The following is a 15,804-nucleotide window of genomic DNA, read 5'->3' as shown; positions in this document are numbered from 1 at the left end:
TGTCTGTGTGTCTGTGTGTGTGTGTGTGTGTGTGTGTGTGTGTGAGATTTTATATTTTATTCATTCATGCAACTGAAGGGTTAATAAATGTAGGAAATGAGTGATTTATATATTTTTTCCTGCTTTGGACAGAAAGATTTGAGAATATTTATAAATTATTAATAAGTTCCAGGACTTTAGAATATCTGATTTCACTGCACCTTGCTGTGATGTGTGAGGGAGACTGATCTGATTGGACAGATTTAGATTTGATTGATCGGGCAGAATTTGTGTTATTGTTGAGATCACAACTTCCTGGAGGGACTGAAACCCCCCAAAAAGAGACAATGGCTGCAGTAGAAGGGTAAATGGCGTCCTGTGTCATTTCCCTCGCCGTGTGGTCAACGTGTGAAGATTCACTGTAACTTTATTTATTCTAAAGCAGATTAGACGTGATCATAAACTGTAAAGCCTGATAACATTTAAAGAGTCGGCCACGACCAGGAGCCTGAGACTGACTCAGTGGTGGATGTAACTGAGTACATTTACTTAAGTACTGTACAAATACTCCATTACATCTCAGAGGTAAATACTCATCTGACAGCTTTAGTTACTTTTCATGTTTTTCATCTTCTTCCTGTCGAGTTAAAATATTCAAATCTTAAAATTTGGTGATTTTTTTTTCATTTATTTTGTTATTAATATATCTTATTCTTGTCTGTAAGTAATATTACTATATATATATATATATAATATATATACTATATTAGGTGTATTAATGACAAATCTAAGTACAAATAAGAAAGATCTATTAAGAATAATTAAACTATCTTTACATATTTGATGCTTTTATTATCTAAAGAGAAGACAGGAAATAAGGAGAGAGATAAACAAATGTCACTGATACACATTTTTATCTTTAAGTTTCCCTTTATGGGTTAATTATTAAATAAAAAAATATTATAAAAACCTTCTTGGATGAACATCGTCACAAAGCTGAAAACTTTCTGACTTTAGAGAAACTGACAGTAAACTGAATATCAGTAAAAACATTTATTTATACGTTTTAAAGGCTTTTATAATATGGACCATCGTCATCTGCTGGCAAAAACCTTTTTATAAAAACTGTCTTTTGATGGTAAAAACCTGTTTTTATACAGCGAGTTACATAAAATCAATCAACAGCAGCAGTTTTAACACATTGATGCAGCAGGAATATTAATCCAAACACATCAGATATAATAATAAAACACTGAGTGGAGGATTTATCCCGGTAGTGGAGGATTTCCACAGCGTGGTTTTAGTACTTTTACTTCAGTAAAGTATCTGAATACTTCCTAAATGTTCACTTTATATTGTACAGCTGTGTGTTTGCTCTCCTGCTGGTTGTTTTACTTCAGGTCTCTTGACCAATGAGAGAGCAGGAGGAAGTGTGGAGGCACACCGGTGAACTGACGAGGCCTCTGAGGAGGTTTAAAGTCAGGGTTTGATGAGGAGGAAGCGGAGGAAGAGTTCTGTCTGCAGGAGGTCAGTGTTTCATACTGCGATCATCAGAGGTGGAAGAAGAACTCAGATCTTTAAGTAAAAGTATTAATATTAAAGTGCAAAGATACCTACATCCAACTACAGGGAGTTTTTAATTAAAATTTTATTTCAGTCAATTCTATATAGTTATCATCAATGCAGATTAAAATAAATAAAGTACTAATTTTTCTAACTTAGAAAACTGTTAGTGTCACTTTTAATTCAATAAGATAACCGACAATTTCACATTTTTGTATTTATAAAAGAAGTTTATAATCTGTAGTTTATGATTAATGATATTGTTGGTTAAACACAAAAAGTACATAAATAATAAGAAATAATGTATGTGAAAATTAAAAGTGTAACAACTGATCAGAGACTGAAATTAATTCATCATAAATAAGGCTTTAAGTTTAAGCAGTACCTCAGTCTGCCACCAGAGGTCAGCAAAGGACTGCAGAGCTCAGAGAGGGTCGTACGCTCACCTTACTGCAGGGGCCCGGGTTCGAGTCCAGCCTAGGGGCCCTTTGCTGTGAGCCGCCCCTCCCCCATTTCCGCTGTTCCTTTCCAATAAAATAATCTTTAAAGACAGATGAGGTTTAAGAATATTTTCATAAATTAATTCTGTAAAAGTAAATTGTTTAGTAGAACAGAAGCTGAAGTGTCAGCGAGAAGAAAACACTGAATTTGTCAAAAAAGAAGCTTATTAAATCTGTATGATTGTTAAAAATGATAATAAATGCTTAATACAGACAGAGAATTGTATAAAAAGTTCCTTAAACAGGAAATAATCTGCTCATAATTCATCCAAATCTCTGGTTTTATACAAACTTCTTTAATTTAATATGAAATAAACATAAAACAAGTCACTGAGTCAGTTTAATAAATGATAGAAAAAGGTTGAGAACCAGTGAATTAATTCTTTAAATGACTGTTTTTTAATTAATTAATAAATTAAACATTTGATATTATTTGATATTTGTTTTTATTTATTTATTTGATTTCTAATCTAAATCAGTGCAGCAGAGAGTCTCATAGGACGAGACAGCGTGTTGAGCTGTAGTCGTGTACGGTGGGGACGGTAATTAGCGGCGTGCCGGTGGAGCCGGTAACCATTTATCGCATTAGGGTCACCTGTCGAGCAGAAAGCGCCGACAGCTCGCCGCCAACGAGAAGTTCCCTCAAAGACTCGTCCCCGGCTTTGGTCTGTGGTTTCTGGCCCGGTGTAATTACTGGAAGGTTCTCAACGCCTCAGCGAGCTCTTTATGATTAATTATCCCACAGCGCTGATAATTCAGCTGATTACCTGCCCCTCCCCTCACCCACCCACCCACACACACACTGCTCTACATGCTTTCATCTCTTTACTCTGGTTCACATACACATATGTAGATCTTAAAGGAACAGTTCAGTAGTGTCTGTGAGGACTCTGTTAGCCTAGCTTAGCATAAAGACTGGAAGCAGGGGGAAACTGCTAGCCTAACCTACCAACACCTCTAAAAGGTTTAACATAAATGAATAAAATTCTGAATATTTCAGCGTCTGTGTATTTTTTTTAAGCTCTCTTACAACATTTAAAATCAAGAAGGCCTTGCAACCCCTCCATGAAGCGGTGGCGACCCCTAGTGGGGGTCCTGACCCCCAGATTGTACTGTGTATGATTGTATATGACAAATAAATGCTTGTTTATTAGAAGAAGAGCAGCGACCAGATGACGTAGTCATAATAATAATCAGAGCGCCAGTCGAAGCTCAAACGGTGGAAATGGATTGAAATAAATGAAGATGATGTAAAATATACAGAAACTGCTGTTTGCATTTGTTGTTCTGTGTTTTTTGTTTGTGTTTATTATTTTGGTTCGACATGAGTCGGCAGCACTGAGCTGCAGTAGCAGGTTCTGGCCTGTAGGGGGCGTCATGCTGTGTAAATGATTAATTCTTCATTCTGGGAAAATAAACGAGCAAAAAGAAAACAGTAATTTGCCGTTTAAGAGAGAGATTTTCTCCCCTTTAATTTAAACCTCATATGTTTTAATATTCTCACATTAGAGGAGAAAATACTTTATTTCCTTAAGTGTGATCAATAAGTTCTAATTTATTGATTTTAGATAAACCTTTTTAAGTTGCAAACATTATTTTTGAGTTGTGTTCACATAAATAAAGTTGTAAAACTATTTAGTTAGTTAAGTTAATTTTTTATTAAAAACATATTTTTATGTAACTAAATTAAAAAATTAAAAAAATATTTTTCTAGAGGAAATAAATATATAATATTTATAATATTTATTTAACTTTTTAATAAATATCTACTTAAAAGCACTAAATCAATAATATTTCTTTAACTATAAAACTAAGTTAGTGTCACTTCAAATCTGTGTAACTTTAAATGTTTGCTGTGATCAGTTGGAACAATGTATCAGTGCGTATTACAGCTCACACTAATAACAACAACAACAACAACAACAACAACAACAATAACGACGTAATGAACCATCTGAGTCACGTCCTCTCTGTCGCTCTCTTCACGCTTTTATTTTGGAGTTCACCTCCTCCTCCTCTCCCTCCTCTTCCTCCTCCTTTTCCTCCCCGCTGTGTCTTTCTGCTGCTCTTCTCCTCTTTTTCTGCTTCTGCCAAATCTCTGCAGAGACAGCATCCCCCTCTCCTCCCTCCCCTCCTCCCTCCTCCTCTGATTTCCTGATTTTCTCCAGTTTTTATCTGCATCTCTGATCTTTCCCTTTTTTATCTCTCCATCTCTCTCTCTCCTCTTTCATGCTACAGTATTTATTTCTCCATCCCTCCACCGTTCCTCTCCTCTTCTCCCCTTTATTCCTCCTCTCTTGTTTCCTCATCTCCTTCCTGATTTGCTTTTCTTTCTTCTCCTCTTGGGTCTCCTCCTCTCCTTCTTTTTCCTTTTTCACCTCTTCTTTTTTTCTCCTTTCCTCCTCATCTCCTCTCTTGTCCATGTTTCCTTGTTTCATCCTCTCCTCCTCTCAGCTGTCCTTTTTTCCTTCCCTTTATCTCCTTGTTACCTCTTGTCCTCTTTTCATTTCCTCCTTTCCACTCCTTGTTGTTCTGTTCATCTCCTTCTCATCTCCTGTCCTTGTTTCCTTGTTTTGTCCTCTCCTCTCCTCTCGTTTCTTTATCTCCTCTTAGCTTTCCTTCAGCCTTTCCTTGTTTCCTTCTTTCATTTCCTCTCCTCTTGTCTCCTCCTCTGTTTTCAGCCTTTTCTCCTCCATTTCTTTCTTTGTTTTGTCCTCTCATCTCGTTTCCTCTACGCAACTTCCTTTCCTTTCCACTCCTTGTTGCTCCTTTCGTCATCTCCTGTCCTTGTTTCCTTATATCCTCTCAGCTTTCCCTTTTTTCTTTCCTTTTCTTGTTCCCTCCTCTCCTCTCCTCTCCTCGTCCACCCTACCTGTCCCTCCTCTTCCTGTATACCCCCTCCTTCCTCCTTCCTCCTAATCTCCACGCAGTAATGAATGTATGGTGCTGTTATAAGCCTCTTAATCCCACATTGCCTCGGGCTAATCTTTACCGTTCTGTGGTTCTTCACATAAAGAGCTGAATCCATGTTATCAGGATAAAACACATCAGGAACATTTTTGTAATGTAAATGAGATCTGAACAAACGTTGTTGTGTTCGTTTGATGAATGAGATAAAAAGCTTTTAACCTTTTTTTCCTCCCAGTCAATGAAGGCAGACGAGTGTTGGAAGCCGCCCACTCGCCGGCCTTAAATAATGCTGCTGGAGGAGCAACGAGCCCACACACGGAGCCTCGAACGCACCATCTGTGATTTACTACTGTATGTGAGTGTGTGTGTGTGTGTGTGTGTGTGTGTGTGGGACCCCACAGCTTACGTGTCAACACGCACACGAAACACGTCAACATGTCAGAGTGACACGCCAGCAGCAGCACGTCGCTCTGCTGCGACTGGTTCCCAGTTCAGAGCCTGTTCATGGATAGAGTTCAATAAAGAGACGATCCCTCAGAATAAAATCCACTTTACTCTCTGAATTACGGCTCAGATTAAAGTTCAGGAACGGTTTATAATGAGACAGGGTTTTATAACAGTGGGTTCATCCTGGACTCTGGGTCCCCTAAAGGCCACGCCTCGGTGAGATCCGCTCTCTCTAATGAGGCTCTTTAATGTTCGCCTCGTGGTGACGTCAGAGGGACTCTTTACTGAGAGTGTCCTCCAGAGCCCCGCAGCAGGTTGGACACCTGAAACCAGAACATGAAGCACAACCTCAAGTTATATTCTTCTAATATCATCGTTAGCAATCAGACACACACACACACACACACACACACACACACAACACTCCTACAGATTTAGTTTAGTCTGTTTTACATCAGAAACATGAACAAATATCAAACCCGAGCAGCTGTTTATGTACGAATGTGAGCAAAAAGGCAAAACTGAAGACATTTCCTATGTTTTTATTTTATTTTATTTAGGATTTAGCTGCATCTAGTGGTGAAGCTGCAGATTGCAACTAACTGAACACTGCTCGCGTCTGTATTTGACGTACCTGGGAATGAGAACAGGCTGTTAAGTGTGCAGGAGAAACTACCGCGGCCAAGAAACTCACTAAAAAACCTTTAACTGCAACAATGATTGTGCTGCTTTGATAAATCTGAAACCAAAATGCAAAAAGAAAAAAAAACCTTTTCAGTCTGATTTTAAGTCTGGATTCTGGATCTGTGTAAATAAATGTGTTTGTCTGTTTTATCTGTGATGTGAAGCTCTTCCTCATAACTCCACCAGCTCGTGATTCATGCTGACGAGTATTTTTGGACTGAACTTTAACAAACTGTGCCAATTTAATTTAATTGTGACAATCTGGTTTAAAACCTGGTCTGGGATTATTATTACATCTGCATCTTTACAGGCGTTTAATTGGGACTGTTTAATTAATCCCAGTAAAGGAACAGCAGCCGGCGCTCTGACAGAGCTCGCTGGGCCAGAAGAGGTCAGAAATCCACTGAGGACTGTACACATCCATTCTGGCTGTTTCGAGGCAGCTAAATATTTAACAGGACTTAATGCAGCATGCTGAGAAACAGACTGTTGGGTCGTGTGAAAACGTCTCCTCGGCCTCCCTGACCACGGACGAGGCACAGAAAGCCTGATTTCACTCTCCTGAAGATGTTTCCTCCTCACTGCCACCAACACAAAACCTCCTGACCCATAAATCCACTCGCTGGTTCACGCACACGCACACGGGCAGGTGCACTCATGTAAAACGACGAGGGAGTTTGTGATGTTTTTTTCATTTAATTGTTGCTGATGTCGGGTGTTTTCTGGCTGCTGACTCCTCCTGATGAATAATGTTTGACTGTGCTGTGACCAATTTATTTATCTTCCGTATTAAAGGTGCTTTATAAATCCTGATGGTCTTTATCTCAGTTTACGTCATTTAAAGCCGTCTTCATCAACTGACCCCTCCTAAGCCCCGCCCACTCTTTGCTGTGTGCTCCAATCACAGTTGAGTTGAGCGAGCCTCAACTTCGACTCCTTTCCTGTACTTTGATATGCTCACAGACGGCCACGGCCCTTCAGTTAGCAATAAAACCCATGGATAATACTACAAGACACGTTAGAAAACACCAAAACAAAACAACTTCTGAATACATTTCCTTACTTTTATTAATACAACAGTTATTACATTTGAATTTAAAATCTTTAATCCTTAGATTAGATTCACACTAGATCAACATTGTGGCACCAGACCAGAGGTCAGTCAGTTAGAGGAGATTTTAAGTGGAGAAACACACTTTTGTTTCCTTTTTTTAAGGACACAAGTAAACCACATACGGCGGACAACGCACTCTGCCTCTCAAACGCTCTGGGTGGAGCCAGAAAGCCGCCACCAAACCATCACGGTGGAAGTTAAGAGTTACAATTATTTTTGTTTCATTGGTTTATTTTCATTAAAAAAGCCCTGTACACATTTTTTACCTTTTGAAGATGAATTAGTTTGTTAGTTAAGACGAAGAAAGTTGTGAGTTTTGTTCTCCGTGTGGATTTTGTGGTTCTCTGAGACCTGAGTCTGAATCAGTGCCGCCACAACACTTCATTTACTTCATTGACACAGTAACTCCACACTCCTTCTCACTCTCACCTCTCCGTCGTGCACCTTTCTTACGCTCCACTTAAACTACACAAACCACCCAGTTGACATGGAAACGAAGCCGCTAATAGCCCGTTGTGGGCGACAAGGTGACTCACTGCACCTTCCTGGACAACTTCTCCGCGCATGCCACAGGTTTGTTTCGTTCTGTGTTGTTTGTTACCAACACAGGCTTGTTCCTCTGCTGCTGGAAATACCCCCCCCACTTCATCCACTCTTCCTCAAGAAAAGTGGGGAAAGCATTTCGATCCGAGGAGATCATTGCACTTGTCTCCAAGCTGTAGCAGTTTCCTGAAGAGACATCCACAAGAAAAGTTAGAAAGATTTCGCCTTCAGTATCACGAATTTGCACAGGCAGGGTGGTGACTCACCCAAAGACCTGCGTAAGCACCACTACTTGCCAATATATTTTGCAGAAATCTGGGAATAAATTAAGTGAATCTAAAACTCAGAATGTTTCGCCTTCAGGCAGCGAAAGTTTGTAAGTCTGTGAAGTGTCCACAGGCGGCTGAAGCAGATCATCGGCAGTAAAACCAAAAAAATCAATTGATCCTCTAGGGAGCGTGAATGTGATTAGTACATTTAATTGCACTTCTCATTATAGTTTTAACATTTCTGTGTGAGAAACCTGGTGGTCATGGATCAGTTTGGAAGTTTTGACCTGATAATAAAACTTTTAATTCATCCTCCAGGGGCCACAAATATTAGCGCTGCCCCCGACTTTAGATTTTCTTCATCAACTAGCGTTCGTTAGCAAAAGCTAGTAGTCGACTTGTCATTGCAAGTTTATGATCATTTATTTAAATGTATATATTTACTAGGAATGTTATTAAGACATTATACCATTCTTCTTGTAGTGCTCGGCTCAGATTGGCCCCCATTAAACTGACACCAACTAGATATCTGAGCCATTACGCTGCAAATGTCACTGAAAAGCTGGTTTGGGGAACACTGAAACTGAAAAGCAAATGAAAAGCATTATGACACTGCTGCCTCCTGCTGACAGTCCTCAAACATCGCTCTGATTTTATGTCAGACATGTATTTCCAGCTCCAGAGGCCTTTATTTAACTGTATCCTGTGCTGGTGTGTGTGTGTCTTTATGCCGCTGTGTATCCAGGATTAAGAGCAGAGTGATTAACTAAAAGCTGCAAAATTGCTGCTCCAAAATAAGCCTATTCAAGCTGTAACCTTTCAGACGTAGGGAAAGGGATTCGGAGAGAGACACAAGCTGCAGAAGGAGCATCGCGGTTGTAATTAGCAATAACAGCGAGACAAAGTGATCACAGGCAGGTTACCTCGGGCGCCTCCTCCAAAAGCTGCCACGCTGTCCGCCTGGAGAGAAGAAGAAAATGTACATTTGTGATCCAAAAAGTAGTCTGCAATTAAGTGCGGTGGAAGAGGCTTTGTTAAATGCCACAGCAAACTGTTCACGCGCCCACCAGGTGACACCACGTGGCGGTTAGTCCCACCATCTGATTCCTAAACAGGCAACACAGGAAAAGTATGTCGATGAGTTTATGGTAATTTGATTATTTGCACATTTGTTGGGGAATATTCGCCACTGAGGTACAATATCTACGGAGCCGTCTATCCAATAGCAGCCCATTAGGGTACTTTGCATCAAGCCCCGCCCCCTTTTGGGAGAAAGCAGTTCCTCTAATTTGCCCGGCGGTAAACGTCAATTCTGAGGTCATTGTCAATTTTAATAGCTATTAGGAGACTAAATCCTACAATCAGCACGGTAAACAGTTGTGTTGTTTCACAGCCGATCAATGATTAAAAAAAATAAGAATCAGGGGTTGATTAGTGTCCTTTCAGTCACATCGACTCTTTTATTTTTCTGTTTTGGTTCAATGTGACAGACCAAACTTCATTCTAAAAATGGCCGTTTTAAGGTCGGGTGACATTTTATCACAGTAAAAACTTTATTTCCACCATAACTGAGACTCTTTTCTGATTCTCTTTAATCTACAGAAACAATCAGCTCACATCTCATTGACTCAATAACATCATTAACTAACCTGTGAGGAAGAGTTTGACACAGATGGACACAGACTGTTATTTTTTTTTTTTTTTTTTTTTTTTTTATAATTAAAAAAAAAAAAAAAAATTTTTTTTTTTTTTTTTTTTTTTTTTTTTTTTTTGTTAAACTAAATCGATGGTTTTTTTTTTTACCTAACAAAGGGGGGGGGTTGTTTTTTTTAGTTATGTTTTTTTTTTTTTTTTGTGGGGGGGGTGGTTTTTTTTTTTTTTTTTTTAATATAAAAAATTTTTTTTTTTTTTTTTTTTTTTTTTTTGTTGGTTTAAAAAAAGGGAGTTTGTGGGGGTTTTTTTTTTTTTTTTTTTTTTTTTTGGGGTCCCCCCCCCCCCCTCCTTCCTTTTTTTTTTTTTTCTTCCCCCCCTTTTGTTCTTGGGGAATCTTCCCCCTTTCCCCCCTCCAGCCCTCCCCCCTGCCTTCAAAAACCCCCACCCCCTCGGTTTTGGATCAGAGTTCCAGTCACGGTTTGTTCCCGTGCGACGGTTCCTGCTCAGAGTTCTAGTTCCTTAGTTAGGTTCCTCCGTCTGAAGCCCATCAGCCAGCTCTCGTCTCTGGAGTTCCCTTTGTGAAGCCTCCTCATGGATTCCTTCCCCCTCACCTCCAGCTCGCCTCACCTGTCCTCCCTGTACAATAAAACACCTCATCTGTCTGCATGTGGGTTTAACCTTTAAAACACCTTCAGCCTCTCTGCTGCCTCGTGTCCCTCCGCTCCGACGTTGACCCTCGTCTGATCTGTTTTCATTTTGCTCTTTCCTTTTCTCTCTCCTCTCCTCCGAGGTCTCAGGAGCGAGTTTGTGAGTTAATTTGTGAGTAACTGTTAACCATCGTATCGATGAGCCCACAAGTATTTATTTTACTGAAGTTGAAAGTTATTTATTCAGTGTTGAAATAAATGAACTAAACTCGGAATCATTACCACTTTCCCCCCCATTATCATTTAACAGACGGCTATTAAACTACGTATACTTAAACATTATAAACACAAGACGACTAGTCGACTATTTTTTTGAGTACTATAGTTGACTAAGAACATCTTTATTGGGGGGTTACTCCACCATATTGTTGGTTTCTGGGTGTCTAATGACGCTGTATGGTCAGTACAATGCTCAGAGAATGGTAACTGGGGTCAATAGGCAGGTTTTTTGCCTTGACATCTCCTAACAGGTTAATCGAACACGGAGAAGAGCCTTTAGCCAACAAATGTATTGATCCTTTCTTTATTATTGACATATACAGCAATTAAGACCTCCGGCTCGTCCCCAGACGCAGCAGATTGGGAACGCCACTGAGACTGAGACGTGTCTGCAGTGGACAACCTGTTCAGTCTGCTTTACCATCAGACGTTAAACACCGCCCTCCCCACCGGTCCTCCACTATTTTATTTTAATTCAACCTTTGATGGAGCCTCTGGCGAGTCAGCAGGGCAGCCAAAGTTTGGTCTGGTGTTGGCGGTTTGGCGGGGGCAGTGGGTGGCGTTGGTGGCTGGTTACGGTGGTTTCACTGCTTTGATATTCGATCCCCTTCCCTTTTTGGGGGAACGGCAGCGCTGGTGGAAGCCGGACTAATTAATTCTGAGATCAATAAGGAGGGATGCAGCTATGTCTCCCTCCAGATGTGTAGGCGGTGCATTGATCAATGCTGGAGGGGGGTCGATACCTTTACCTCCCCCTCACACTCTTCCCACTCCCCCCCAGATGAGGCGTTGGCGTCGTCCCACTGCTGCCTCACCCTCACCGTGTGACGTTCACTCGTTTCTCCTCGATGAGTATCGCTAGGAATAACTAATGCTCAGAAACAAACTGTTGTTGTGTGTCAGTTGTTTTCTTGCTCGTTAGGAACGGAGCGTTTTGTTTTGTCGATGAGGAGATTTGCACGCGTCTCTTTGCAGCCGTTGCATCCAGAAATACATTTGTCAGACTCATCGGCTGGCGCGCGGCACGCTCCGAGGCTGGTGGCCGCGAGTGCCTGTTCCACATGAACAATGGCGGCCCGCCTGCTGAATGCTGATTGGGTATAATTGGGGGTTAGTGATGCAGTGTAATTAGAGTGATTACAGTCATCAAATCCCAGCGGAGACTCTTCTCGCTGTCCATTGCGGCCGGTCTGCGACACGTGCTGCAGTTTGTGTAGCTCAGAAGTTCACTCAGCTCCGATGTACTTTGTTGGGATTGTAAACGACAACTTTTTATTATATTTAGTCCATAAAGACTCTCGACGAATGCAACAAAAGAGCAAAATTAAATTCCTAAATCACCAAAATGAAAAGCACCAGTGAACTTTCTCTCCTGTATGTGGTGACTCTCTGACTCACAAACACTTTCTAGCTTTAAAAAGCAAACGCAGCCTCAGTGCCTCCTGTGTAATGGAGCTGAACGCAAGATATGTTACCCATGATGCTCATCTTCTGGTTGTGTGAAAAATTCCCAAAACACAAAAACACACACACACACACACACACACACACACACACACACACACACACACACACAGTATCTACTCATGTGGGAAATGCTCCAGTATTTTATTATCAGGATATGAGTGCAAACTTTTACCCAAGAAATGTTTTGTTTTGTCTGTTGGGTCCCTGTAAGAGCCCGAGAGAATCCATCTGACAGCGAGAAGACGCTTTTGTTTGCTGCTAATTAGATTAGCGTAGCTGCTGCTAGCATCAGTTATATCAGAGTTGGAGAGAATTTCTTAATTTCTTCAAAAACAAGCAAAGAACGACACTGAAGGTTTTTCTCGATGGGGAAAAAAATAAAGCTGTTAATGTTGTGAAATGGTCGCACAAAAAACTACTGGATTGCGATTAGAAAAAGATCGTAAGTTACGTTATATACCTGCTGTAATGTAAGTTTAGTCATGAACAAACGTGTTCTGGACGTCCTGTGTTTGTTTGAACCATCCATACACCCCAACGTCCTCCATACGTGGACTTTCTCTCTCTTTATCTGACATCACCTGACTGTGACGACACGTGAAAAGGTTATTCTAGACGGGCACGTCCAGAAAAAACCAGAGGAGGGAAACTGACCAAACAGCAGCATTTGACAGCTTGTTTGCTGTTTTTAGACTGAAAGAGCTGCTGTTCTTCTGTGTAGGAACAGACTATAATATCTACAGACACCTTTCTGGTCTGAAAGGAGAGTTTGAGACTCAGATTTTGGATTTGAGTGTCATCCTTTGTCACTCAAAGCCAACTCTTGTCATTTATTGAATCCAACGGCAGATTTGTCATCAGAGAGAGAAGAGAGAGAGAGAGAGAGAGAGAGAGAGAGAACTGCAGAGCTGAGCCTGTTACAGCAGACAGCAGCTGTCCGACCTGCGATGTCACATATGTTTGATACCCCATGATGCAAGTGGGCCAATTAAAGGTGTCCCAAAGGGGCGTTTGGAACTGTGCGCGTTTACTGACGGCAAACACACACACACACAGACACAATGATGTAATATCTTCTCCAAGGTGATTTCTTCAGACTACCTGACGGCACTGGATGGGGGTCAGCAGGTGTTAACAGGTGCAGAAAGAGAAGAGAGATTCACAAATAAGACTTTGACGTGCAGTCAGTTATTATTTCTGCTCTCAAAATCTGTCAGTTTGCAGAAGTATTATTGTTTTAAATGAAGCTGTGATGACTGAGTTTCATTTTCCAGTCAGTTCTTCCTTATCGTAGGCGGGATTCTGGGCCGAAGGTCATCGCCTCGCAGCGTGAAACTGCCGTGACATCAATGCGACACAACAGGAGCACGCAGGAGGTCCCACATTGTGCAGGTGACCAATCGGTGGTCAGCAGTGTTTCACCCAACCTTTCAGTATCAGCTCCATTGGGAACCCTGTGATACCAGAAACTCTGAGATCTCAGCGCCTACCGATCGTCTGGGTCGTCGTCTAAATGCAAAACAGCCGCTAACAAACGAACATCCTTTATATCAAGAACACGCCTTACCTGCAGTGACGCTCTCCCTTCATTCTCTTCTGTAGTGAAACAAACTGGAGATACACTGAATCACTTTGTTACTCTGAGAGAGATTTTTAAGACACACAAATGAATCGATAACCGGTGATCCTCTGCACAACGTGTGCCGGTTAGATTTATGTCTGACTTGATGCCGACTCGCTCCACGGGTTGGCCACTTTAAACTCACAAGATCAAGTTGCTCTCCACCAACTGGAACACCCAGAGCATTAACATGGTTTAAAAACTACAGGCAGCCTAAAGGATGTACATATTTCTGTGACTTCCTGTATATTCTTTGAAGGATGACTCCTGTTGGTGCCACCTGATCTCGTCCACTTTCTGGGCGCAGTTAATCTCGAAAGAACCAGGCGTTTACAAGAACACGATTTCCGCATGTCACCACCATAAAGACTTTGGATTGGTTCTGAAATTGTTTTTTATGTTTTGTTTCGGTTTTAGCAACAAAAGCTGTGAGTAAGTCCTCAGTCTGTATTGAGCGAAGAGTTTAGAAACTCATCTACAGTCTACAACCAAGGTGATGCCAGAAAAAGAACCAGGTACTGACAAGCGAGCCGCGCCAAGCTGAACCATACAGTGGAAATTAGGCATTTTGTTGAACAGCTCCACTTCTGTCCATACTAATGATCAGTAATGAGGAATCAGAATTAAAAGCCAGAAATGTTGGTAACTGTTTCAAGTTATAGCAATTCAACTTCTACCTGCTTATGTAACATTACCATTCAGACATTCAGGGTGCTTCAATGTGCTCCAGTCATTACAGGCTGTAATAAAAGAGCCAATCCTACCAACTTAAATGCAAGTGAGACTATTTAAATCTATAAATAACTGTGCTGCTCCTTTTTATAATCTTCCAGTCGATAACTGAGCAGCCTCAGTGCAGCTTTAAGGTCGCGTATACAGTGAATAAAAAAAAATGTGGCGCCAACAGCCAGCACAATCCTGCCCTGCGCCTACTGTAGCTCCGGGCGGGGGCCTTTGGCTCCCAGGGGCCCCATCAATCATGCATAAAAGCTAATGAGCATTCCTGAGGGACGCCTGCAGAGGGAGACACTGTTTGCACTGTTTCATGGTAAGACGACGCACATTGTTTGTCATTAGTCACTTCACTGAATCTTAATTTATGGTTCTCGATTTCTCTGACAGATGATGGTTTATTTCGTAAAGGAATAGTTTTATATTCTTTTATTTATTTATTTGTTTACTTTGTCTCATAGAGCCACATGGAAATATTGTTGTCACTTTATGTCCGAGCATTAAGCTGGAGTCAGGCTGTGGTTAGCCTAGCTTAGCACAAAGACTGGAAGCAGGGGGAAACAGCTAGCATAGCTCTGGTAAAGTTCCAAAAACCTTTTTTAAAGCTCACAAATGAACATGTTAGTTTGTTTTAATCAGTTCAAACGAAGATGTAAACAATCTCTGCTGGTTGCCTGGCAACCTCACAACCTGACTTCGCCAGGAAAGCTCCGACACACAACTACCTTTAAAAACCTCAAATATTCAAATTTACTATTTTTCTCTATTTTCACATTGTTGCACCGCCTCTTCAGCTCAGCTATTTATTATTATTATTTACAACTACAGACGAAATAGATTGTTGTAGAAACCTTTTTATTAATTACTTCAATAATAACTGTAATCATTTATCACCCTTTATTCTCCAGAAAGTGAGATATTTATTCATGTTCTCTCCTCTGTAAGGGATTTTTCACAACCTGGCAACCCAAATGGTCAAATCATGAATGTATTATAACATTATAAAGCATTTGTTAACATTAATAAAGTCTAATAAAATGTATAAATCCTTTATAACGGGAGACTTAGAATGTATTCTTGTTAGTTTAATGTTATTAAGTGGTAGCAGGAAATTAGAGTCAGTATTACATTGATCAGTTATAATAAATCTAAACTGAGAAAACTGATTATATATTCGGTTATATTTAAAGATACAGGTCGATTAATGTCAATTTGTTAAACACTTTGACTGACACTACACGTGATTCATCACACAAACAGTAAACACAAACATCATCGTCATAATTTTGAGGACCGAGCCCACAGCAGCGGGGCCACGCATGCGTCCTGGCGCTCCGGTCGGGCAGCGGGATGCAGCGCCGCCACCGTGGCTCAGTGCGCCCCGAGCAGCCAGAGC

The sequence above is a fragment of the Dicentrarchus labrax genome, unplaced genomic scaffold (assembly GCF_905237075.1).
Source record: "Dicentrarchus labrax unplaced genomic scaffold, dlabrax2021, whole genome shotgun sequence".
Lineage (NCBI taxonomy): Eukaryota > Metazoa > Chordata > Actinopteri > Moronidae > Dicentrarchus > Dicentrarchus labrax.
The sequence above is the reverse complement of the archived record's forward strand: the minus strand, read 5'-3'. Positions refer to the sequence as shown.